Raw genomic sequence first — 20036 nt, forward strand, 5'->3', positions numbered from 1 at the left:
TCACACGTGAAATCAGTAGTAGGACTGATATTGAAAGTTGGAGGATCAAGCTCACATCCGTGTTCCTAACTGGACAACTTCTGACAAATAATAGATCAATACATCATCAATCAGAAACTGACAGATAAGGATTTTAAGAGTATTCTGCTCATTCCTATCATGTCTCATGTGTTGAGAGAAAATATCCAACTTTCAGAAAACAAAACAGAACAAAACGAAACAAAAAACAAGAAGCACTGGTGACCAACAGACTCTGTAGAAGTAGGAACCCAAAACAGGAGATGGCTCATATCAGTGGCCAGTTTAAGAAATCTTTCTGCCTTGCAAGATTTTAGCTATCATTTGCCCTTAGCCCCCTCCCCTTACCCCCCTAAAAAAAAGAAAAGAAAAAAGAAAAGAACAGAAAAAGAAAGAAACGGAATTTCATTCATTTTAAGAAGCTTATGATGTCACATGTGAAATGTCAACAGATAACAACTTAGACTAATCCCTAAAAGATGACCTACTTGAAGGTGTTTGATAGACTCTGCAATTCCTCCATTCAGCATCAGTGAGTGACATGTTTATGAAGCTAGATTTTAAATGCATCAGATTTTGTGCAGACCAGCTGATTTATTACTGAATCAAACCTTGATTTCTTAGTCTAACATTTAAGAAAGAGAGTGTTAAAAAAACAACTTATTTCCTCACCATAAACTCTGCCTGGAGACCTCAAACTTTCATGTTTCCTTGATTCATTTTTATCTGAGCTGTTCTCTTTTATTACCACAAATATGAAGCTAGAATTTCCTTCTAATTGCAATTCTTTCCATGGAGGTCTTGCTCCCTCTGGCTCGAGGGCTTTTCTTTCGTTGCAGGCGAGGGAGTGTTAGGCACAGAGGCCGGTGGGGGCAGGAGTATATCCTTAACTGACATAGATCAAAATTACAATGCTACATATATCATGTGGATAATTTTAGGGAAAAGGAATATTCCAGCCTGTCCAGACTTTTCAAGTAAACAGGGAGATATTTCATGGCTTTTTAATGCAGAGGTATTTTTCCACATGGCACCGAACACAAGAGGTGGGAAATTATTTCAAGATAATAAAGATGTTGTCTGAGCAAAATTCACCCCTGCCCAGAAGGCCAGTCCGAGGTCTGAAATGATCTACAGGCCCTGTGCTGACCCTTGGCACAGGCACACTTTTCACCGTCACACAAATAAAATGAAGAGGCTTCGCCTGAGTTGAGCTAAGGAAGAGCAAGAGCCAAGAGTGGCCGCACTGACAGGCCATGCATTTCACTCTGCTTTCTTCTTAATTTCCTTGCTTCATCAGTGCTTCTTGGCTTACATCTAACGTGTCTTTAAGGAATCTGCCTAATGGGTAAGATTTGGGCTGGAGCAATTGCTTGAAACCTGCAGATGCACAGTTTGTGGAAGCTGCAGCCTGGGTGGGTGCAGCTGGAAGGCATGCACTGCAGGTCGAACATCACAGCATCACCCACCCCAACGCTCTCAGCACATGAAGGAGATTCATGTTTAGCTGCAGCATGGCTGGTGGGCATGAAAAGCTGCTTGCTAGGGATGCAGAGACTTCAGTGATGCTGGCTCCAGGGCAAGGGGGAGCAGCTGATGGTTCAGAAAAAATGGAAAGAAATGGTGAAGAAATGAGTGCTAAAGTAGCGGGGCCAGCACTGTAACATTAAGAACTTCCAAACGGTAAGATAGTTTCATGATTTCTTTTGTGCCAATGCTGTATAACTAACAGATTTTATGGTATTAAAAAACAAACGATAAAGAGCATCTAGTAAATAAAATGCAATGAACATGTGCAAAGCAGCTACGTTGACACTGACAGCTTAGAAGACCAAATTCTTATTCAGGTCAAGCCCCCATGTCTCAGTGAGAAGCTGAGGACCTACAAAACCTTGCAATGCAGAAAGAGATTTATGCAGGTTTGAATTCTTGCCTGTGTCTGTTGGCTTCAATCAAAACAGAAAAGCAAGCAAGAATAAATGTGATCTCTTAAAATGCAGGAGTGGTACTGAAAAAAAGAAGCCTGGAATGTTACGAGCTGTTCTCCACCTCCACAAAGGGAGGAATCCTTCTATTACTCATCACTACTACTTTTTTCAATAAGAGTAAAGCCTGGCACTTTTGTGAATGGTATGTACATTTTATGGATCTCATCCACTCACTGTGGGTCTGATAGATAAAAACTTTTTTAGCTATGAGAATAATAAAAGAAGAAAAGAAAAAATGAAACAGTGGATAAGCAATTGTCAGGAATATTGAGACTTCTGCATTTATAACATTAAATTGAAATACGTTGGGTATTTACAGTGCTAAGCAATTATCAGGATGTTCTCACATGCACCTCTTCGCTTATTGCATACTTTCCACAGTCAGTTTATTAATATTTTACAAGCAGTTTGCTGCAGAGACTGCTTATACAAAGGGATAAAGCAAATGGGGGCCAGTGGGATATGAGATCTCAAAGTGAAATACAGGCACTGCTTTTGAATCTGAAGTTTGTGATGATGGAAAGCTCAACAAAGCTTGCAACAGACGCAAAGTCCAGATGAGAAAACAAAGCAATCTACTTTTTTATAGCACTAAATTATCCAAGCTGCAAGGATCAAGTTCAGACCAGCGAGCTGGTTATTTTCCTTGGGTCTCCACATAATCCTCCATTCGACGCTCAGTGCTATGAACTCTGGCTGTTGCACTGAGCCAGTGAAAACCTGCTTACTGATTTTGATTATCTGTCTTCTGAATGACCATCATCCACAGCGCTGTGTTATTACCGCCAGCACAGCCAAGAGGAGGGCTTGGATTATTTTTCCTCCTTTAAAATTGCAGTGTAATTTGTGGAAGGAGAGATCATTATGACCTTGTGTGAACTGGATTTTAACTGACACCTTGCTTATTTTGGGAACAAAGGAGAAGCCTGCGCTGACAATTTTGCTTGACTGCGGAATTTTGTTCATCTTTAAGTCTTCAGAAGATACTCAATTTGTTTATTTGTTTATTTATTTATTTTGGTCAATACTGCTTTATGACTAACAAATAGGTAAACATTCAGGTCTGTCCAGTGAAATAGTACTTTTAAAAGCCCTTTCGCAAACAAAAGTCTCTTGTAAGAGTTGGGAAACAAACAAACATAATTTTTAATTACACTCTGATATGGATTACCGTGCAAACTTGGGTGCATGAACTTAATGTGTCTGATGTGAAGGTTGGGATTTTATGTGGTTTCTTGTACACTGTCCAACTTATCGCTCATCTTCGTTTTATATGTATATATATGATGCACATATATGTACATGTGTGTATACACACTTAAATGCACTGGATATAGAAGGGTCATCTACTCTGCCTCAATGCATTGACTTAGAAAATTCTTAAATTATCACATAAAATCCTTTTTTGGTTAGATATAAGGAAAAGTCTTTCACAGTGAGGGTGGTGAGGCATTAGAACAGGTTGCCCAGAGATGTGGTGGATGTCCTATCCCTGGAGAATTTCAAGGCCCTGGCAAACTGATCTAGCGGTGGTATTCATTGCAGGGGAGTTGATCTAGACAACCTGTAAAGGTCCCTTCCGCCTCTAAGGATTCTATGATTCTATGCACTAAGAAAGGATTTGACGTGACCTGAATTTTGGGTTATATCCTGAGTTTGGCCTAGCCACCTCAGGAAAAAGAAAAAGCGAAGAGACTGTTTTCCAAAACCGCCAGATGAGCTGGGAACAAGTTAAATGAAACCTTCTTCAGCTCTCCCAGTGTCTGAAACACAGGTCAGGACAGAATGAAAACTGAAAGTCATTACTCTCTGGGGTGGAGCCAAGATGGGAAGTGTTACTCACATCTCTGCTTGCAGCAAACTGCATGAATTACGGCTGGGAGCCAGCCCCTGGGGACAGTCGGCATTTCTTAGCTACCTCATCCCCTGCCCTCCCTGGAGAAACACAAGCTTGGCAGGACCAGAAGGCACGGCCATGCTGCGAAATGTGCTGGCGGTGAAATGCTTTAGGCAGCCCAGAAGTTCTCAAATAGAAAATATTTTTTTGGAATGTGTACATATGCATCTACATACACACATATGCACACACGTAAAAGTGACTTCTGAACCAAGCTTTGCATGGAAAGACGAAAGGCATTGCAGGGACACTGTGGTGCGGTTGAGGTGGTCACTGAAATAAATATTTCCTCTGAAAAGTATTTCTTATGTAGTTGTGGGAAGCTTTTCTAGAACAAATTCAGAATTAATTCTGAATTAATTCTCAGACACCTGGGTATGGAAGAAAAGAGGAGGAAACAATCTGCAAAAGAAAGTGACAATAACTAATTTCATTGATCTGTTTTGTTGTTTGCTTCCAGCAGCTGCTTTATTGCTTGCTCTGGGATAAATGACTAAAAAGCTCTAGAGCAGCAGAAGTTGCTTGGTAGTTTGTTTTTAGGCCAATTTTCTCTCTTACACCTTCTCCAAAAATGAAGTTGTTTCCAGTAAAACTCCCAACAGGCACACCCCACCCGAAGGTGTGACCATGAAAGAACTCCAGGCAGAACCAACTATCCTTCAGCATTTTACAGAGAGGCAATTGGCTCCAGGACGTCTCTTTTCCAGACGTTAAAACACAAATGGGCTCCTGGTATATTATGTCTTGCTTATGATTTGATCCATGGGGTGCTGTTTTGTTGTCATTTTGGATGAGATACCTTTAGCAACTGTCAGAGTGAACGGAGATGATCACAAAGACTTGGTGTGCTAACATCTTTCCAGTTTACACATCCTAAGGTAGGCAAGGCAAAGATTATTTATCTACATGTTGAGTGATAATGAAGATACACTGAAGCTGCTTTAGAGAAAACTGTGAGGAGAGGTGTATTTATATATATGTCCAACAAAAGCCCATTTGATGTATGTAGAATAAGAGTGCCAATCCCCAGCAGCCCCAAAAATGCAAATACCACCCTTTACTCTGGTTGAATTTTCTCAGATAACTAGCAATGCAGGCTAGCCTAGCTGAATGCTAGCAAACTGACCCTCTCCTCCCTTTCTGTTTTGGTTTGCTTTTTGAATTCTTTCCTACCTCTGTTTTATTAGCTTGAAAGTTAGCTGGCTTCATTGATTCAGACATCCATGTGGAATAAAAATAGATTTCTAAACACTTATTTTTCAGGAGGATGCCTAGTTTTTATTCAATACCAGATAGCCTATTTTCCTTTTATTTTTATAAGGGCACAAATCTAGTTCTTCCATTTTATTTAAAATTGCAGATATTCTTGGTAAGTTTATGGCAGATGTGCCCACTGATTTCCTGATGTTTTCTGTAGCTGGGAGGGTTGCAGCATCGTGGCAGCAGCCTGCCTCCACCTTTTGTGCCTATGGATTAAGGAGAGGAATGAAACAGAAGGGTGATGATCAACAAAAAGTGAATAGCAATTGCAATACAGCTCCCCTAAATTTTTTTAGGATAATTAAGTCAGGGGAGAATATTCATAAATACTTGTTTGAATGTCAGAATGAAATTCAGTAACAGTGTCAAGCACAAACGTTCCTGATTTCTGCCATGCTTTGGGCTACCTGCAAGGCTGAAGTGCGAAGTGTCTCCTTTGCTTCAGAGGCAATAAATGAGACCCCCGCCCTTTAATGGGACATGAAGAAGGCCTCAAATTGAAATTAATTGGATTTCCTTTCTTCAAGAAGGCAAGAGAAGCCACACACTGGATCAAACCAATGGCTACAGCCCAACGCATTGCCTTGGACAGGAGTCAGGGCAGGTACCCAGGGAGAATGCAAGAGGAGGGCCTGCATGCAGTGGTATTTCCCTGGAACAATTTTCCAGCTTCCAACGAATTCTGGCTCAGGGTTTCTGTGAAAAAGATGAGGTGCGTTTGCATTTAATAGCCCTTGGTGGAAAATCCATGGAAGAAAAATCAATTCTTAAGCCCTCTCCCCCCCTTCAAGGCATGCCATTACCCAAAGAGCTGGAAGCGAACTTTTGTTGCATACTTTTGTTCTCACAGCAGCTCAACGTTTGCAATTCTTGGCAGAGGCCATTCACTTATCGGTGATTCAGCCTTCAGTAATCAGCACAATGGTGACTCTGTACAGGGGCAGCTCAGGGCCAAACCTGCAAATCCTACCAGCACCTCCCCTCCTTGTCCATCTTTCTGGTTATGAGGTGGGAGGAATGATGTGAAGCCTTTTCCTGACATTTAAATACATGAGCTGATGAGTTATTTCTGAACCATACCCAAAATAAAAAGGATGGTGAGAAGGCACTCGTTTCTTCCTACTAATCAGCTGTAGCAACTTTTTATCTCCCAGCCTTTCCTAAGTTTCCCTATTAATATTAGATCCTCTACTCTTAGCATTTAGATTAATCATCTATTTCACAGTTAACATTTTTATTACCATATATTGCTTAGGTTTTTGTTTTGTTTTTAAATCACTTCTTATTAAACAGAAGTTTACCTACATGCAAAAGGCCAACATCAGTTACTTTGGATTCCTGTGGGCCATGGCTCCATGAGCCCGGAAATGAAACTTTGGGTACCATGCACTGTATCAAAAGCCTGAGAGCCACGGGACATTAGTGTATTTATCAGTCTGCTGATTCGATTGTGCTAATGGCAGATAACATTTTCCCAGCAGATCTGAAGTGCTTATTGTCTGTAGGCCTTTGACAGGACCTCCCACAGTCTGTTCTGACCTACACCCCAAGGTCATGGTCTCTGGATATTGCCATGCTGCTCTGTAAGCAGGTTTGGCTCCCTTCTGTTTGCACGCTCACCAGACCGAAACTGAGATCAGACTTATCCTTGTCTGCAGCCAACATGCCTCAGTTTCCAGTCATGGCAGTGCCTGAATTCATGCATGCACAGTGCAGACAACAAGGCTCCACTGCTCTGTCTGCATCTGCAGAGAAAAAATCACCTTCCACACATCTTAAATGAATCCTGATGGACTCAAGCATTGCTACCAGCCTCAGCTGAGCCAAGAGTTTTGTCCATACACTTGGCTGTCACAAACAGAGAAAGGCAAGGGTTAGTCATCTGGCTTTTCTCAGTGGCCCAGTCTTGGAGATGCTCACATGAGCAAGGCCTGACACACTGCCCACTTATGCTCATTCCCTGCAGGCAACGTATATGGAGAAACTTCTGGATAGCATAAAGCAGTTCTGAAGCTGTTTTGCTGGCTGTCCAATTTTCATGCTGCAGCAGAGCAGCAGCGAGTAGCAGTAAGAGGTGGATGACTCTTTCCTTAATACTTTGGCTGGCTCTATTCCTCAACAGCCAAAGCGTCAGGAAATTTAGGTTAATCAGCAGGATCTGTGTGAATCAGCTCTTCCAGATGTAGGGACGCAGAATGGTGTAGATTCATCCTGCTTCTTGGCATGATTTGGAAATACCTTGGTAGATATAGCGCCGAACTTCTCCCAAAGAACTTTTGTAGATGATCAATGGAAACACGTGAGCTGGCCATAAAAGTGGAAGGCTGATCCCTGAAGGTGCCATCTCCAAAGGTCTCCTCAGTGCAGCTGGGACAGTGTTACTCAGCCACACAAAGGCAACCAAAAAGAGAGGGCAACTGCTGCACCAGGACGGCCAGGTCACAACTGTGGTGCAAACTGGCACAGACTCCCTGAAGTACACAGTAAACAACAGGATAGAAATGTTCTTGAGGACTTGCTTCTGACCTGTATTAATCTTGTACTGCCAGATGGTCTGGTGGATACAGGGCTGGTATTAATGAATGTTAAATCACAGATTCATCGAACAATACCTGAGTCAGACTCCGCACTCCAAACCCATGTATTGAGGCTGCTGCTGAGCATGCCTCCTTATGCTGCTCAACGAGATGATGTGGTGAGATAGGAAGCACTTTATTATTCATACTGTCTCAGGCAAGAAAGGGGCTGCAGGTAAGGAAGATAAGAAGAGTCAGAGTGGTAATTAGAGCTAATATTAGTCTGGCTGACCTGCCTTGACATTAAAACGCCTTGGAGAATTTGCTCTGCCCTTAAAAACTGAACACTGCTTTTCTGCATAGTCTGATGAAAAAAGTGCCAAGTTGCATGCATATACCATTAGAAACTTGAAAAGATACCTCACCAGGTCCATGCTCAAACTAGAAACAGCAGAACCGTGTTGGTGGGACATCACCACTGACTTTAGGGAGCAGCAGAGGGAGAAAAGTACTTTTTGCACTACAAGGAGGTGGGCTGCTAATTAAACTAACAGAAAAAGGGTAGCTACCATTAGTTTAATTTCTATCTTAGGCAACAAAACAAACTGTTCTCCCAAGTCAGTACTAAAGAGTACAGCTCTTCTGAAGCTTTTGTCTGGGTGCGGTATGTGGCGTAAGCCCATGACGCAAGTGCAGGAATTTAAGCAGCTCTGACTCTGCTCTCTGTTTGCAGCCCAGCGAGCTTTTCTTTAGGCTAGTGGGCTATTTGGTAAGTGACAGCATTTAGAGATCAGCTTGTTAATCATAGCATTTAAATTCAGCTGGCTCAGCGTGATGTACATCTTGGTCATTAGGCTCACTGGTACAAAATGCTCAGTGTAACTGATGTTCTGCTGCTGGGATGCAGGAAGCACCACGCTGCTCCAGGCTCCAAGGTGTTCAGATGAGTACAAAGTGAGACAAACCATTAAACAGGAAAAATAGTGTCAGGAGTGAATTTAAAGTGCTTTTTCTCCATTAATTAGTCACCATCTCACAGTGGAAAATACATTAATATTCAAAATATATGTTATTATAAAAAAAAAAAAAGAGTTAAAGGCCATGCTGAAACAGAACTCCTAATGCTGCCATAGCCCTGGCAGAAAAAACACATCTGGCTGAAACACAACCACCTCCCAGGTAGGAGACGTATTCCTTGTCTACACTGGAAACCTTGATACAGATATCTTGGCAAATCCTCCTGGTTCTTGCAACTTTCCAGTATTCTTACACGTGAAAAATCAGTGCATGTCACAGCATTTAGAAAACTGATTATAAATGATAATAATCCAGGAGACATACACTGAGATTAGAATATCTCATAGAGCCATTTTTGTCCTTGAAAGGCGAATGCTGTGGTTGTGTTTCTATTACAGTCTAACCAAGGGACATGTAGCAAAGAAGTCCTCTTGCACAGCTCGTAATGAAACAAGCAACATCAACAGATGAGCATTCCCCTCAGCAAAGTGCCATGGGGCTCCATCTCACAGAGCTGCAGCAGCTATTGCTGTGGGTTTCCCACGCTGATGGCAAAACCTAGTAATGGAGCAAGGCCCAGACATTCCTAAGGTTTCCCAAGTGAAACGATGGCTTTCCAGTCCTTTGGATTGCTGTGCTGCAAGGATGTGCTTGGCAGAGGGTATGGTATTATCAAAGATGATGAACTTGGCCACCTATGTCTTCTATCTGAGCCCATAACACTACCTTCATCATTTTGCCAGCAATTTCAAAGACAACAGATAGTGGCAGATTCTGCTGCCAAAACACTCCTCCCAGCTGCTGGGCATGGGTGCGACTGCTGTGGCAATGCAGGTAGTGTGCAGTAGTGCAGCCTCTTCAGCCCTGCAAAGCATGAGCCTCACCTGGATATCGGTGACGTGGGAATGGCACCCAGGGGATCACTGTGGCATGTGCTGCCCTGGATGCTGTAGGGTGGCAGAGTAAGTGGAGGTGTGGATCTGATGGCCCTGAGCCATCAGATAGCTAAATCACAGAATCATAGAATCATAGAATCACAGAATGGGTTGGGTTGGAAGGGATCTTAAACATGATCTAGTTCTCCCATGGGCAGGGCTGCCACCCAGCAGCTCAGGCTGCCCAGGGCCCCATCCAGCGCGGCCTTGAAGGCCTCCAGGGATGGGGCAACCACAGCTCCTCTGTGCAGCGTGTGCCAGGGCCTCACCACCCTCTGAGAGAACTTCCTCCTAAATTTCCTCCTGCAAATTGGCTTTGAAACAGTGAACTTCAGCGCTTTAGTGGGTGGGATTCCACCAGCAGTCCAAAATAGTGTGCTGCTACTGAGTCCACTGAGCATCACTGCTCCTGGGTCGCTGAGGCCCTTTTTCAGTAACGTATTGATCTTACAGTTAACACAAGCAGCTGCCGATTGTTATGCTGGGGTTATGCATGTGTTTATGTTTTTTTTTTTTTTGCTGAACAGGAGTCTTAATTCATTGTGGGGAAAACATTAAGGAAACTGGCTGAAAGGCTTGGAAAAAATCATTATTCCATCTGACTGGACTGAAAAATATAAAAAAATTTGCTTACCTCTTCCTTTTTTTTCTGGGTAATTACCAGATTCCACTACATGATAACTTATACTTGAGCAATAAAATCTAGCACTGACCGTTTATTCCCACTGATTAAACACTACTCTGTAGCAGCATATGAGGTTTAAAATAGCTACATTCATTAGAACTGGGAAGAAACTGTACTTATAGAGGAAGTATCTGGTATACTGTTTTGGGGGTGGTGGTGGAACAGTGCTTAATAGTCCTGCTATCTAACCTGCTCATCGCACAGCAATCCAACAGCAATTAACCAGTATCCTCTGGCAGGCAGTAGAAGCTGACGAACTTGCCGAGCCAGTCAGCCAGTCCCTGGGCACCCAGAGGATGACAGCAGGCAGTCACAAGGAGCGTTGGGAAACTGCCTCTGCCTTCCCTGCCTGAGAGCCACAGCCTGCCCAGGAGGCAGCGGGAAGAGGTCTTCTCATGGGGGGTCCTGCCCATGCCAATGAGAAACCCTGGAGTAAAAACCCAGCGTCTTAGAGGCCCAAAAGAAAGCTGAGCCTCTTCTCCTTTATCTTCTATATTATCAGCTAAATTTCTGCTCCTTGGTCCCAGTTTTACCTATTTGCAAGACATTCATTCTATATTTACCATTACTGGACTAGCTTCAAGCCCACTGGATTCTTTGCAGAGGGAGCAAGCAGGGATGGGTTCATTTTCTCTGGCTGAGCTTTGTGCTCAGGCAGAGATGCCATAGGCATGAGAAACCAGAAAAAAACAAAAACAAACAAAACAAAACAAAAAAAAACAACAAAACAAACAAACAAAAACTCTAATATCTAGATAGCTGCTCAGTTGCAAGATGTAACATTCTCACTTATAAAAGGCAGGAGACACACCTAGAAGAGCTGATTTAGAAATAACAATAATAATACAACTTGTGACCTATACACCCTGTGTGAAGGACAAAAGCAGGCTGTATGCTTACGGGAACAGTGGTTCGGAAACCCAGCTATTTCTGTTGTTTTTCCAAAACAGAGCCTACAGAGGAAGATCAACAAGACAATGGTAACGCTCAGGCTGCTAAAGCAGCTCAAGAACAGTGATAAATTAAGCTCAGATCCAAGGAAAACTGCTCCTTCACAGAATAATAGAATCATAGCATGGATAGAATCATAGACTCATAGAATCACAAGGTTGGAAAGGACTTACAAGCTCATCTAGTCCAACCATCCTCCCATTACCATTGCTACCACAAGCTACTAAACCATATCTCATAGCTCCTCATCCAGACGCCTCTTGAACACTGCCAGGGACAGCAACTCCACCACCTCCCTGGGCAGGCCATTCCAGCACCTGACCACTCTCTGGGAGAAAAAAGTTTTTCATGGTGTCTTATGTTGGAAGGGAGCTTGAAGATCAACTAGTTCCAATGCCTCAGACTTCCCAGGGCCCCATCCAACCTGTCTTTGAAAGCCTCCAGGGATGGGACATCCACAGCTTCTCTGGGTGACCTGTTCCTTAGCAATTCAAAGCCTGGTCCTGGTTTGTGTCAGGTGCTCAAGGAGCACAGTGTAGCCCTGCACCATGCCTCAAGTCCCTCGGTGCCTCTGGGCACCTGTAGCTGAGCAAGGGCAAATCTCTCACCACTAGTCACCTCTGTGTCCCTCACATGGCTGGGCACAAGACTGGCTTCAGGTTTCCCATTGGGTCTGAGGAATGGAAAGGCCTGGAAAGACTGGCCAAACCCTTGAACTCAAGCTTACATAGATGACATCTCTGAAGACGTTTGAAGGAGGTTTGCTGTCTGCAACTTTACCGTCCAGTCAGAGGGCAAATGTGTTTAGTTCATGGGAGATATGACTTAATTTCCCAAGAGCAGAAGGATGCTCTCTCCTCTGAGAAAAAGAAGTCCTGCTAAGACATCAGACTAGTAGAAATCTTGGGGTTAACCCTGTCATTCAGGTTCTCCAGTGCTGTTCACATCCACATTCTTGTTACAGCAGGTGATGCAAATAGTGGCTGCTTTCAGAGATTAGATCAAGTGATGGCTTGGATTTTGAATGCAGCTTCATTGGAGGGGAATGCCAAATTATCCCTACTGTAAAAATATGTCATTGTCAAGTACTGGCATTTATCATCTCCTGCCTGTACAAGTTTTGTTTCTGTTGTAAATTTAACTTAGAGCTTCTACCACAGTAGCCTTTATAATTAAAATGGCAGCATGCCTCATAACTATCTCATTTTTTGCTCACCCATCACTCACGGGGGAAAATACATTCCCCTCCTAAAAGCTGAGTATGGAAATTTGTAGGAGTAAGGAAGGTCTGAGAGATAATACTAAAAGAATGTCATTAAACTTCTTTCTGAGTTACTAGGACAAGGAATGTGCAAAGCACATTTTACTTCTATCAGGAGACGTGGGTCTTTTGTAAGGTTGGTTGGTGTGGTTTGGATTTGAAAGCCCCAGTCATGCCAATGATTTGGCAGGGCTAAGCCTGTGCTTTGGTCCTTCTGGAGCCTTAGGGATCACCTTAGGGTGCTGGAACACTTACCAAAGCAGGGTCTGGTTTGGCATAGCCATTACTGAGCAGTAGGAACAAGCCATCCCCATTCTTTAGCTTGTGAATGCAGCAGCTGCTCAAGGACTTTTAGAGGCAAAGGCTCACTGAAACGCACGCTGTTGGCATCAGAAAAAGAATTCTCTGGAAAGAAGAATGAGCTTGGAAGACAACAACCAAAATCCCAAAGTTGTGAGAAATTATGTTTCTCACTGACAAAGAAACCTTTAACTAAACTCCATGTATGTAGCTTTCTGCTGCCTCATGCAGTTGTGCAAATATGCAATTATGTTCTGCCAATAAGGCTGTGTAGTTATGCACCTCTGAAATTGCCAAAGAGTTCAATTAGCTAACCCCATCATAATACACTTAGCACTGTTTGTTTTGCTTTTATCTTTTCTTTTTAACTGAAAGGGTGGAGGAAATTAAGTAAACATTCCGTTTATTAGCAGTTACTGTCTTCACTTTACAGCTCTCAGGAAATGAGAGCTCTGTGATAACTGGCAACATCAATTGCCGATTTACCAGGAATCCCCCGCAGTGCATGACTGCATGAGCCAGCAGAGGCTGAGGGATTGCACAGCAGCCTCTGACTGCCCCCAGCTACATTGGGGCTGCATTGGGCAGAATGCGTGGAATGCCAGTCGTGCCTATGATTTTGTCAGGTTATTCACCAGTGACCCCTATTTCTCCAGGTAGAGAATCCGCAATGGAAATAATGGTACAAAATACATGTGCAGAATCAATCAGATTTCTCGGACCTATAGGACTTAGTGCACACTGGTGTATGTTAACACTGTGGAGTCCAAGACAAACTAAACTTGTAATGTGTGCTGTACAGATAAGTGCAGTAAATCAGTGTCCGCGATGCGTATGACTTACTGAGAAACAGGTTAACAGGGCAGCACAGGCACAGAGGGTCTACATTGAGCACGGGCACTGTAAGAGTCCATGCACGTGTATAGGCGTGTATAATGATTTTGGAGTCAGTGCGATGCTGTCTGATGAGAGAAAATATTTCTGACATCTGCAAATTTTGGAAGAAGACCAAATTTCAATTCCCCTCTTATTTGAATAAAAGTTGTAGGCTGAAAAGAGAACGTGCTCACGTAAACCCAGAATTATGGGTCCCTAAATTCAAAGTATGTGACTCTCCTGAAACTGCTTGTATGGCGGGGGGGACATTTTAGTCTTGACTCAGCTGCTCCCATGGAGTATGGAGCACTGTATTTGCTGAAGCTCATAAAAAAAATACTGTGCGGGCTATGAGTGCTTCTCTCACACCTGTGCTGCTCTCCTCAAATTAAGTTTCTGGTGATGGATGTGTAATTGTGTGTGCAGATGTGTATCTGGCGGGATCTATGAAGTGTTTGTTCGGGAACAAAAGGAGCAGCACCCAGCCCACTTGCAGCTGACTTGTCTCTGAAGGGCGAGCTTGGGAAAGCAGCACTAGGGACATGTCTCAGCCTTGACAGTGATGGAGATAGCTGCCCTACCTGCTGTGTATTCAGCAACCTTTGGGGTTTGCAGGGCTGTGGCAGTCGGGGAAGATTTTAAGAGATGCCTTTTGGCTTGTCAAGTGAGCATATCTGATGTGGGAATCCCTGACAGACAGGGAGCACACAGCCCTGCTGTGTCCCCAGGGCAGAGATTGCTACAGCTCCCTTCCCTCCAGCCCAAGGCCCCGCTCCCGGAGCCTCTCACCCTGCCCACCCAACCTGCTCACTGCCATCCTCCTCCCTATCCCACTGCTCAGCAGTTCCCCTCAGCTCTGTTTGGCCAGGGTGCTGGAGGTGACAACCAGCTCTCTTCCCCATGCTTCTCTCCATCACCATCTTCAGCAAAGTGGAGAATGGGATGCTTATCGGCCAGTGAGGACATCTTGGAAGGAAGGAGAGAGATAGCCCAGGGCTACAAGAAAATAATCTGTAGTGCCTGTGGAATTAATCAGTTGTATCAAGACTAATATTGAAATCTAATCCTATTGTTCTTACCATTGTGCTCATCAAATGAGAATATGCAATCACTCAATGCATGGCATGCCTTCACAGAACCAGGTCCTATCTGTAGGCCCCTTTCTGCTTCTCTTTTTTTTCCCTGTAGAATAGATCAGAAATATACTTAATTTATGAGCTGTGACTAGGCGGTAATTCAGTCAATATGTTTCTCAAAGACACAAATGTATAACAGATTCCAGGCACGTCTGCAAAATCCAATTGTTTTTAGTCAAGGAACCATCATTTTTGATTACCATGCTCACTCCAAATTAGATATTCATACTTTTTCATCTTATTATTTTTTATCCTACTGCCCTGTACTGATTTACAGCAGGGGAAAACCTACTCTTGTTTGAAATATCCACTGTCATTGATGAATTCTGCATGAGGCGCATGATTAAATGTTATTTAATTTTTTAATGATGTCCATAAGTGTACGTGAGTGGTCAACAGGCAATATAAATCTCCATGCATCAACACAGAGCAATAAGCGGTTCAGAGACCTGATGTACTAACCAGTTCGGATAGGCTCGTTCCAGTTTTAACATTTATGGTTCCTGAAGAACAAAAACAAGATTACCGTGCCTGCAAGAGGAAATCTCTTCTTATTTGATTTGTACGACAAACATCACCTGGCAACTTGATTGTAGCCTTGCCTCTCATCTGAGTACATCTGTGCTGATCTCTCATTTTGTAAAAAACATTATGCCTTTCGCCTTGATATTGATCTGCTTCCCAGGGATTAGCATAAAATTGTACAGCCCTCTTAGAGCTTTATCATATCTTCATTGCAAAACCCATACAAGCCCTTTTCTATTATGACAAAAGAGTCTTTATCGCATCCTTAATCTGTCAGCATTCTGTAGGAATGAAAGATGTAGATATAATTACAGAGTTTGAAATTCACGTTCTAGGCTGGTCCAGCTGCCAGGAAAAGGAATACAAAGAGGATAAATCCATGCATCCCACTTGCCTCAGTATTGTATTGGTAGGGCCAACTGGATCAGAGTAAAATGTCAAACTTTGTGTGTTTCTACAATGACCACAGAAGAGGTTGCAGGGTCTGTTTCTCATCTTCATGCACAGAAAGGGCTTCGCTGCTTCTTTTCTCTGCCATCGTGTCCCTTCACTCAGGTGTCTCCTCCAGCTTGCTGCACCCAGCAGCCATTGCTCTCAACCAGAAAAGACAAAGGCAGTGGGGTGGGCTGCTGGTGATATCGTTTAACTGCCTCGGTGTAACAACTGTGCTCAGGATGGACATCCGACAGGCCCCACGGCCCTCCTTGCAGTCTTGACTGGAGAATGACCACCTGTATTTTTGCAGTGCTGGGGCTTGGTGTCTGACACTTCCTGAAGTAAAGGTGATGTTTAGCTACAAATGTCTCACGAAATACAGGCTGGGACACTGCCCTCCCGGGCATGCTTTGGTGCGTGAACATCAGAACACATCAAACCACCAATTTATTTGGCTGGACTTTGATGGATTTACTTCCAGCAAACTGGAGATTGAGTCTTACAGAGGACAGAAGCTACTCAGGTTAAAATCACATACATGATTACATCCCAGATCACGTTATACAGATGGCACGACCTTCCCCTTCTTTAATCAGTGCACGGTTTGTTTTTGCTGTTCACGAGCATCTTTCTCTTTTCAGAGGAAAGAAATTAAAAAAGAAACAAGAGGCTGTTTGCAGCACCGCAGACCAGGCCCCACTGTGTGCAATCACCCTTTTCTCTGGCCAGGACTTCCTGAGACCTTGGGGCTGACATGCTGAGATCGCCTGGTGTCACAGTGGCACTGGTCTTCATCCAGTGACACTTCAGGAGAGGTGAGAAAGCTGTCTGCAGAGTGAGAAACTCTGGATAAAAATAGCAAAGTCCCTCTGATCCCCGGCTTCCAGCAGCCGGTAATGCTGACTAACATGCCAGCCTTGCTCTGGTGAGCTCAGCAGAAGCTGGCAGAGAGGTGGTTAAATGATAATTTCAGAAATACCCAGCAAGTGGCCAAGTGAGTGAGCAAGAAGAGCTGTGCACAAAAGGACAGAGCCCAGGGAGTGATCACCCCTCAGTAACCTTTCAGGCTTTGTCTTAACATATCCCACTTTTCCAGCAGAGAAGTCCTTCCATGGAGAGCTTCCACCATAGGCCTTGACCACTTTCCTTGATGCGAGGCGATATTAGCAGCAGTTGTTTGGTGCTCAAAGCTCTGCAGGGGCAGTGGTCCTTCCTGGCAGGTGGCTCAAGGTGCCTCCATATGTGTGTTGTCACCACCATCCTCTGTCCCCAAACTCCCAGTGCCTCTGCTGCCCGGCTCCCACACGCCACACCAGGCATGCCTGCTCCCTGCTCTGTGTAGGTCCCCTGCCAAAACCTCTGACACAAACAGCACTGGTATGTGACAACATGTCACTTAAGCATTCAGTCAGTTCCTCTTCCAATTCAAGCTAGCCAAAGAATAATAAATGACACAAAATGCTGGCTTCCCGACTACTTTGGCTTCTCTAGCCCTTTATTTCAGGATCTAATCAGTATTCCAATCTAATATGCACACCGTCTTGCATTTCCACGTTTTTGTAGCTGTTCCAAGTATCTTGCACTACATATCTGGAAGGTATTCTGCTTGTCCTATGGTGGGATTGTGACACCCATCCCGGGGTGGCTGCTGCACCCCGTCAGCAACAGGGAGCTCTGGGCTGGGGGAGAGCAAAGCGACGTGCTGGTGTCAGAGCTGAATTTTGCCTCAGGATAGAAAACTGGGGGGAAATAAACACAAAACCAGAACATAGGCTATGTTATAATGAAACATAGGCAAGGAGAAGCTGGGGACAGGGTGGCACTGCAGACTGCTGGGGAGCTGCTCATTGCTGCCAGCTTCACTTGCCAGTGCTCCAACTTTGTGTTTTCATTTCCTTTTGTAATCTCACAAGGGGTCAGAAGCTAAAGCACAGTGAAAAACTGGCCTGGGAACACCAGCCTGCCTGACTGTAATGATTGAGGGCATGATGCTGCAAGTTCTTCCCCATCTGCATCCACCTCCAGTGGGCAACTCAGCTATGGTGTGCTGTGCCATGCTAAGCTTTGCCATGCTGAGCCATGCTGCATGGCGTGTGGGCCTGCCTCTGGAGCAGGGAGGGCACAGTTGCCTTGCAGCTAGTCCTGCCAAGGAAGAGAAGAGAGGCACAGGCCTAATCCCTACTCATTTGCACTGAAATTCTGTAGGAAGAGGAATAGGAGACAGGATGAACACATTCAGTAAATCTGACCAGCATCACCACAATCCCAGTTGGGAAATACCCTGTGTGCTCTCTCAGGGGATTCATTTCTAAAGAAAAGGCTGGTGAATCACCATGGCTAGAAGCAACCTGCTTGTTCTGCCTGGTGGCAGGGGAACAACTTAGTGAGCACATCCCAGGGGACTGAATGGAGCCACCCTTCTGTGTGTTCAGCAGTTATGTCTGACTCAGAGGCCAAGCAGAATGAACATATTAACCTTTCTTTAAAGCCTGGAAAGCTTTGGAAAAACTAGTTAGGCATGCAAAGAGTGTGCATTTACATGTATGTCTGAGTTGCACATCCATTGCATTGCGGTGGACAGAGTGCTGCTGAGATGCGATGCAGAAAATCCCTGGACACAGCTACAGAACTGAGGTCTTTTCATTCTAAATACCTTTTTTCACTTTCTTTTTCATGCCATTCCGTCAGCTGTCAGTAAGTTGCATCAGGAAATGGCTCCAGGCACCACTCCAGCAAAGCTGCCCTTTCCCTCTTGGCAAGCTTGGAACTGTCTTGGGGGTACAGCCCTTTGCTCCCAGGGGATCATTGTGCCCACTCGCCATGCACAGTGCAGTATGGGGTGGCACAAAGGGTCTGAGGAGGTCACTGCTCTCAGACATGATCCTGCCTTTCTGGGCATATCCCTGGAAACCTACCTGCAGTGCCAGGGACACGACTTTGTGCAGAAGAAAATATGACTATAGCAGCTGAAGGGAGGACAGGGAGAAGAAGCCTCCATCTGCTTAATGTAAGGTTGCATTTAACTTCTTGGCAAGGAAACCCACAGAGAAGAGGAATATTTTTGGAGTCCCATCTTCTCCTGGAAGATTTGAAGTTGATACGGCTACCACCTCTTTCTGTCTTGAAACACAAGTGAGAGAAAGGAGGTATCTGAGATGCAGGTCTAAGTGCCGTGACTCCTGCTTTTCACCATTCCAGGATGCAGCTAATGTGGACAATAAATTAAGACTTGGTGCAAACCTTGCTGCATTTCTTTGAATGCAAAACAAAGCCTACTGTCCTGGCCAGGGCTGTCCTCCAGGATTAATGTTCAAGGGCTTCTGTGCAGCTGCATTTGTTACTGGATATATGTTCAGAATTCAGAGCAGTTGTTACAGTGCAAAATAGACAATTAATAATGAAAAATGTCTCCATAATCTGTGGGTCTCCCCTCCTTCTCCATGTGTTTTCATTTTAGTAATAAGCACAAAAACAAACAAACAAACAAAACAAAACAAAGCAAAACAAAAAGAAAACCAACCCAAGTTTTCCCTACGTCATCTAAAACTATCACACCAACACTTCATTTCTGTTCATTCTTTTTTCTCCAGGCTACAGCTACACATGCAGACTACAAATGGCAACAGGCAGGGGCCTCATCCCCATTATATTTGAAAAATGTTTGCAACGGAATAAAAGTGTTCTTATAGAACAAACACTGTGGCAATTAAGTATTCACTGAATTTTAGGACTCGATGTCGATGGAGTGTAGCTACATTAGTTGGTCCCCAGAGAAAAAGATAAGCACCAGCTGGCTGTGCAACTTGGCATGCGCTGCTGGGAGAAGGGTGTGTTAAAGTGGTTGCAGGGGAGAACAAGCTGTGAGAGACGGGCACAAGCTCTGCTCTTCTGTGGGAGGCCACTGACCCATGGGCAAGGGCAACTACAGGGCCAGAGGAGTTCACCTGTGGTTTATTTAGATATAACCCTTCCATTACAGATATCATCATTATTTGACATTGCCAACCATTCATGGCAGAGCCACCAGAAGACAGCAAAGGGACCTGCACACAGCCATGGCCTGCAATGTCTTTGGCTCTTGAGACTAGATCTTCCTGCACGTGTCCCTCAGAAGCCACACATACCCTTCTGGTCACGTCAGGATACAGCAGCTGGGGGGAGGAAAGGGCAAGAATGTTTTTTTGTGGGCCAACAAGAGCCTCAAGGGCTAGTCACAACACCCTTCCATCATTTTTA

The 20036-nt window shown here is 44.2% G+C and overlaps 2 long non-coding RNA genes across 2 annotated transcripts in view; both read right to left on the reverse strand.

The window, feature by feature from the left end:
* Nucleotides 1-4627: 4627 nt before the first annotated feature.
* Nucleotides 4628-20036, reverse strand: part of LOC107053038 — a 178599-nt gene continuing 163190 nt past the window's right edge. The window contains exons 4-6 of the long non-coding RNA XR_006938659.1: nucleotides 14784-14886; nucleotides 12784-12933; nucleotides 4628-5369 (exon numbers count right to left, since the gene is read on the reverse strand). This is a non-coding gene — a long non-coding RNA (uncharacterized LOC107053038). The remainder of the gene's footprint in view (nucleotides 5370-12783; nucleotides 12934-14783; nucleotides 14887-20036) is intronic.
* The window catches only part of LOC124418338, a 127773-nt gene continuing 123154 nt past the window's right edge, over nucleotides 15418-20036 (reverse strand). The window contains exon 3 of the long non-coding RNA XR_006938660.1: nucleotides 15418-17539. This is a non-coding gene — a long non-coding RNA (uncharacterized LOC124418338). The remainder of the gene's footprint in view (nucleotides 17540-20036) is intronic.

Source organism: Gallus gallus, chromosome 3 (genome assembly GCF_016699485.2).
Source record: "Gallus gallus isolate bGalGal1 chromosome 3, bGalGal1.mat.broiler.GRCg7b, whole genome shotgun sequence".
Lineage (NCBI taxonomy): Eukaryota > Metazoa > Chordata > Aves > Galliformes > Phasianidae > Gallus > Gallus gallus.